The sequence below is a fragment of the Bidens hawaiensis genome, unplaced genomic scaffold (assembly GCF_021521415.1).
Source record: "Bidens hawaiensis isolate Kalapana, Puna unplaced genomic scaffold, B.hawaiensis_p1.1 tig00063423_1, whole genome shotgun sequence".
NCBI classification, from domain to species: domain Eukaryota; kingdom Viridiplantae; phylum Streptophyta; class Magnoliopsida; order Asterales; family Asteraceae; genus Bidens; species Bidens hawaiensis.
In genome coordinates, this window is record NW_027501342.1 from 60,524 (window position 1) to 66,656 (window position 6,133).

Below are 6,133 nucleotides of genomic sequence, written 5' to 3' on the forward strand. Positions count from 1 at the left end.
TCATTCTAGATATCCATGGGACATAAGTCAAAATCATTTTGTCAGCTGAGTTATAACATAGTGTGGATTTTTTTCATCATTGAGTTAAGTGCCTTTGCATACCCGGGTTTTGACAAACTATGCAACTTTAGTATCTTTTTTTAATTTCTTGTAAATAAACACCTAGCGTTTCGAAATTCATGCTATTTTAGTAGTTTTCGTAAATCTTTTGCTTTTTCCATTAGGGATAAAATAATTATTTTCTCTCATTTACATAGCCTTTGGTCAAAAATAAATGAGCCAAAGAGCTTTTAAAAAACAAACCGAACCACTTTTTTTAACAGAAAGAAACAAACCGAACAACTTTTTAAACAAAAAATAAACGTACCGAACTACTTTTTAACAAAAATAAACGAACCGAACTACATAAAAAAACAACAAACCGAACCTCTTTTATAAACAAAATAAATTAACAGGGCCACTTTTTTAGCAAAAAAAAACGAATGAATCCACTTTTTTTAATCTTACAATATTAATAAAATAAAATGTTGAAATTTAGGTGTCAAGTCTACATTTCTCGTAATTTATAATCTCTCATCTAATTCATTATAGATATTCATGGGTCATGGGTCAAAATCATTTTGTCAGCTGGGTTATAACATAGTGTGGATTTTTTTCATCATTGAGTTAAGTGTCTTTTCATACCCGGGTTTTGACAAACTATGCAACTTTAGTATCTTTTTTTAATTTCTTGCAAATAAACACCTAACGTTTCGAAATTCATGCTATTTTAGTACATTTTGTAATTTTTTTTGTTTTTTCCATTAGGGATAAAATAATTATTTTTTCTCTCATTTACATAACCTTTGGTAAAAAATAAATGAGCCAAACAACTTTAAAAAAACAAACCGAACCTCTTTTTTTAACAAAAACAAACAAACTGAACAACTTTTTAAACAAAAATAAACATACCGAACTACTTTTTTAACAAAAATAAACGAACCGAACTACTTAAAAAACAAACAAACCGAACCTCTTTTTTAAATAAATAAATTAACCAGGCCACTTTTTTAGCAAAAAAAATCGAACCAATCCACTTTTTTTTAACAAAAAAATAAACGAATAATGGCACTTAACTCTTTATTGTTTAAAGGGTTGTAAATGTCTCATTTATAATCACCTTTAAAAACAATTGATGCTAAATCGAATCAATTATTGGGTTGGTGGTTTTTTTCGGCGTTGTAGAAAGCATATATTTAGGTATGCATTTATATTGTTTAATGGCATTATGATCTAGATTATTGTCTATACACATTAGTTATTATCTTTTAAATATTGTTACATGAGAAATTACATTAAGTTCATATTTCATCATGCTTAGTACACTAGGTGAAATATGGAAAAGATACATTTCATAAGTCGTGAATTGAAAAAAAATAATATAATTCATAAGTTTTACTTTGTAAATTAAATTAATTCATAAGTATTTTGAGAATCACAATTGAAATAACGACCTTATTTATTTTAACTATTTGATAAATCACGTGTAATACACGGGTTCAAAAGCTAGTAAATGATAAAAGCATAAACCAAGTTCAATGTTCTCCTATTCCGACTTTCACATTGTTTATACATATTTAAAAAAAAATATTTTAGTAAGAAGGAAACTACTATTACTAATAAATTTTTTTTGGATAAAAATAATTACTTATAATAATAATAATAATAATAATCGAATCCAAGCATCTATCCCTCTTCGTTCTTCCCTGTTAATCTAACCCTAAAGGTGGAATATTTGCACTTGACGGACGCCGGTCTACCCAACAAACTCCACTACCAACGCATTCAATCAACACTCAATACCCTAAATTTCATATTCCATTCCTAAATTGCAGGTTCCTTTCTTTCATTTATATTACTACTTCGTTAATCATTACTTATATTCTCTATTCGATTCTTTAATTTGATCAATTGTTAGCTCATTTCGGTTCTTCTTGTAAATCTAACTAATTCAAGTTTGATCTATCACTTGACATTTTGCTCAGTCTGGTAGCTTGTGATAATGGAATTACTTGCTTGATTTGTTATTAAACTGATGATTTTTATGTTTTTGCAATGTTTTTTATGCCTTTGTTTAGATGAATTTAAAGTGTAATTGCTATTGATTTCTACAGGGCATCCATTTTTATGTAATGAGCAGGTTGTTCATTCGAAGAGACCTTTATTTATCGATTAACAGAAGGTACATTCTTTCTATTGCCGAGTTATGTTCTTAATCTATGTTAAGTGCTTATGTATTAAGCATTAGTCCGATATATAAAAGCTTCAATCTTGAATTGACTTAGTAATTTTTATGTTTTGCAATTCAATCATTGGAACAATAATCCTTTGCAGTTAGATTTATTTTACAAGTTCACCTTTGATAATTGCTATTTGTTGTTTTTTACTAGGCCATGCATATCCTGAAGCTGCAATGTTGATGCGATAGCTTACGATAATATGGTAAGACTAAGATACCTGAACCAAACGTCAATTAGGGCTCTTTTATCTCCTCTCGATGGCAGTAATACCCTCTTCAGTTATTCAACAATAACAGCATCTTCAACAGCCAATGGCGTTGTTTTAAACCCAATATTCTCATCATCCAACCCATTACCTGTCAAGAAACTACACGCACAAGACGTCGTGGTCACGTTCCAAGAATGGTTCAAATCAAACGGGAACCCGTTCCTCGACCGCATACTCGAAATTCTGCAATCTCACGCCAACACTAACGAAAATGGAGATTTCGCGTCACAACGTGAAGCAGCTGACGTGGCGTTATCCCAACTCAACCTTCGTTTAACCGAATCACTCGTTCTTGACGTGCTGTATTACGGTAAAGATGTGCTATCGTGCTTAAAGTTCTTCGATTGGGAGGGTCGACAACCCGGGTTTCATCACACTCGCGCCACGTTTAATGCCATTTTCAAGATTCTTTCAAAAGCAAAGTTGATGTCTTTAATGTTGGATTATTTAGATAACTACGCTAAACATCGAGGCTCACATAAAACGAGTTATCACACGATTTTGGTTATGGGTTATGCGGAAGCGGGAAAACCCGAGATGGCACTTCACTTATTTGGGCGTATGCGTTATTAGGGGATTGATTTAGATGATTTCGCGTATCACGTGCTTTTAAACGGTCTAGTGGAAGAAAATTGTTTTGAAGGAGTTGAGTCGGTTGCAAAACAGATAAAGATGCGCGGTTTTGAATCCGAGGTGACTCATTCGATACTGATCAAGGGTTTTTGTAGGAAAAAAGAGTTTGATAAAGCTGAAACGTATCTTCGAACGGTTATGAATAGTGGGGTCAAGTTAAAAATCGGTGGTTACATAGTCGGTTCGCTCGTTGATGGTTTATGTAAAGACGATCAGTTTGATAAAGCCGGGAAATTAGTGGATGAATTTGGAGAGTTTCATGTGTATGATATATGGATTCGCGAGCTCATGCGGGCCCGGAAGCTAGACGGGGCGATGGAGTTTTTGCAAAAGACGAAAAACCCAGAGTTCGTCGTTAAATATGTTCCGGATGTTTTCCGTTACAACACGTTAATATTAAGGCTTTTGAGAGAAAACCGTCTCGAAGAAGTGTGCGATTTAATAATCGAGATGCGGGAAAATAATGTACCACCCGACGAGTTAACGATGAATATTGTTTTATGCTTTTTTTGCAAAGCGGGATTGGTTGATGTTGCTCTTAGGTTATACGATTCGCGAGGCGATATCGGCTTATCGTTAAGTAGTATGACTCTTAATTATCTAATGAACACGCTTTGTGGTGACGGAAGCGTTATTGACGAGTATCGCGTGTTAAAGAACTCGCTCGAGCAAGGTTATTTCCCTGGGAAAATGACATTTTCGATCCTTGCAGATGCATTATGCAAGTTGGAAAAACTTGACATGATGAATGAGTTGTTTCTTGTAGCATTAGAGAATAATATTATTTTGAGTGATAGAATTCATGAAAGCTACATAAAATCCCTTTGTAGGACCGGTAGAGTGGAAGACGGTTATTTCATACACGGGGAGCTTAGTCGTCTTAACAAAGAACTTATATATGCTTTATGCAAACATAAAAAGTATGAAAAAATCGTACCTTTAATCAACGATTTACTCGGTGTGGGCCGACCCTTGTCATCATTTATCGGTAACAATTTGCTTTTATGTTCGTTAAAGGATCATGAGTTATATGAAACATGGGTCGACTCGACTCCCCCTACTGAGTCAACTGAGTTGACTCAGTCGTCTCCAGTTTGGAGACTCGGTGAGCTTATCGGTTTGTTTTCTGACCGTTTTATAGAAGATTTGAATCCTGATGACTTGGAACAAGTGGTTAGAAGCTGTTTTTCACTCGATGTGTATTCGTATAATATGATTCTAAGGAAATTGTGTATTAAACAAGTGGATGACGCTTCTAAATTGTTTCAAAAGATTTGTAGAAACGGGTATGAACCGAATCAGTGGACTTATGAAACTATGGTGCATGGTTTTTATAGAAATGGTAGGAAAACCAATGCTGAAATTTGGGTTGAAGAGATGTTGCGAAGAGGGTATAATCCAAGCGAGTCGACTAAATTGTTGCTTTAAAGATGATTATAATTGCAGAGATAGATAAAAGGTACAATAGTTTTGATTAATATCTAGAATTTATTCATGTATTTGTGTACTATTATTTGGGATAAAAATATAAAATCATCAAGTAACCAAGTTTTCTAAGCGTTTCATTCAGTTCACTCAAAACTTTTTTTTATGGAAAAAGGTATAAACCACTCAACTTTCATTATGTGTTCTGGTGTTGTGAATTTTTTTTGTAAATGGTAAATTTTTAATAACTGACTTAAACAGAACATATTTAACCTTTGATTACTTTAGTGATTATTTGTGTAAGTTACTTAATTTAGTGAATTTTGTTTTTACATGAAACTCGAATTTCAGGTTAAACTTCAAAAAATAATCTCTAAATAGTAGTCAGGTTTCATATATCTTCCATTTAGGTTTAATTTTGATTTTTTTTTACATTTTAAAAAATGTCACTACATTGGAATACCAATGAAAGTTGAGTGTTTTTTTTCCCTACCAAAAAAGGTTGGTCGACTTTAGCGAAACACTTGAAAAACTTGGCTACTCTTAGGTAAAATATTTCTTGATCTTCATTTATTTATTAGCAGTTTTATAAAGTATTGGATATTAAATCACGTCTGTTTAAATTCGTGTTTGTTTATAAAACTTATGCAGTTACTTTTATTAATTTATGTCTTGTTTAATAGAGTATGGAACCAATCTTGTTTTGTGCATTGAAGGCTTGATTCTAGATGTTGAACTCATTCTTGCTAAAGGTTAGGAAGAGTATTCTTATTGGCTATATACATTTACAGGTATTATTGATGTGTGTGTGATTCTTTGTGTAAAAGTATTAGCTTCATAAGATAATCTCTTAATATTTGTTTCTTTTTTATTGCAGTTATTTGGGGGACCAAGAATCGGCATCCATACGCATGAATACAAACGAGTACCCGAAACTTGACTAATGCCAATGCGAGAAGAGAATTTGACTAAGCAAATAGTTTGACGAAAGGTCAACTGCCGTCGGTACATGAACATGTAAACCTTAAGTTAAACCATAATTTTGTGTTTTCAACGCCTGTATGTCGTTCATATGCTCTCTAATTCTAGAGATCGAATCGCTTTGTTTTATTCACATAAGTTTTGTTCCATTTAAAGTTGTGATTCTCTCTAGTTTCAATCTAATTGCGTTACATTCTGCTGATTTCTCACTGCTGCATGCTTAACATTTTTCTAATCTATTGTGAGATCAATTAATTCAAGAACTAGTTTTGCTACAACTTGTCAGGATTGAATAATATGATTTTGTCAAATTGTTCTATATGTATGGCGAAATCATAACTAGAAGAGTACATAATTGCAGCAAAACTTCTTTGTATTATCAAGTGTTATTGTTACAGCATATCAATGCAGTCACGTTTATTTTAACCCTAGAACATCTATTTATACAATGAATTTATTAAAAAGTAAATATAAAATATAATTTCTATAAAATGTAATCAACTTTTAGTTCTACTCTAAGTTCGAAACCAACTTAAGTTTAGTGCAA

At 32.4% G+C, this 6,133-nt stretch overlaps 1 pseudogene across 1 annotated transcript; it reads left to right on the forward strand.

The window, feature by feature from the left end:
* Nucleotides 1–1,709: 1,709 nt before the first annotated feature.
* LOC143603947 (pentatricopeptide repeat-containing protein At1g71210, mitochondrial-like) lies at nt 1,710–5,867 on the forward strand (annotated as a pseudogene). Its single transcript, XR_013148183.1, has 4 exons — nt 1,710–2,221; nt 2,430–4,639; nt 5,322–5,396; nt 5,483–5,867. The product of XR_013148183.1 is annotated as a pentatricopeptide repeat-containing protein At1g71210, mitochondrial-like (transcript).
* Nucleotides 5,868–6,133: the final 266 nt, after the last annotated feature.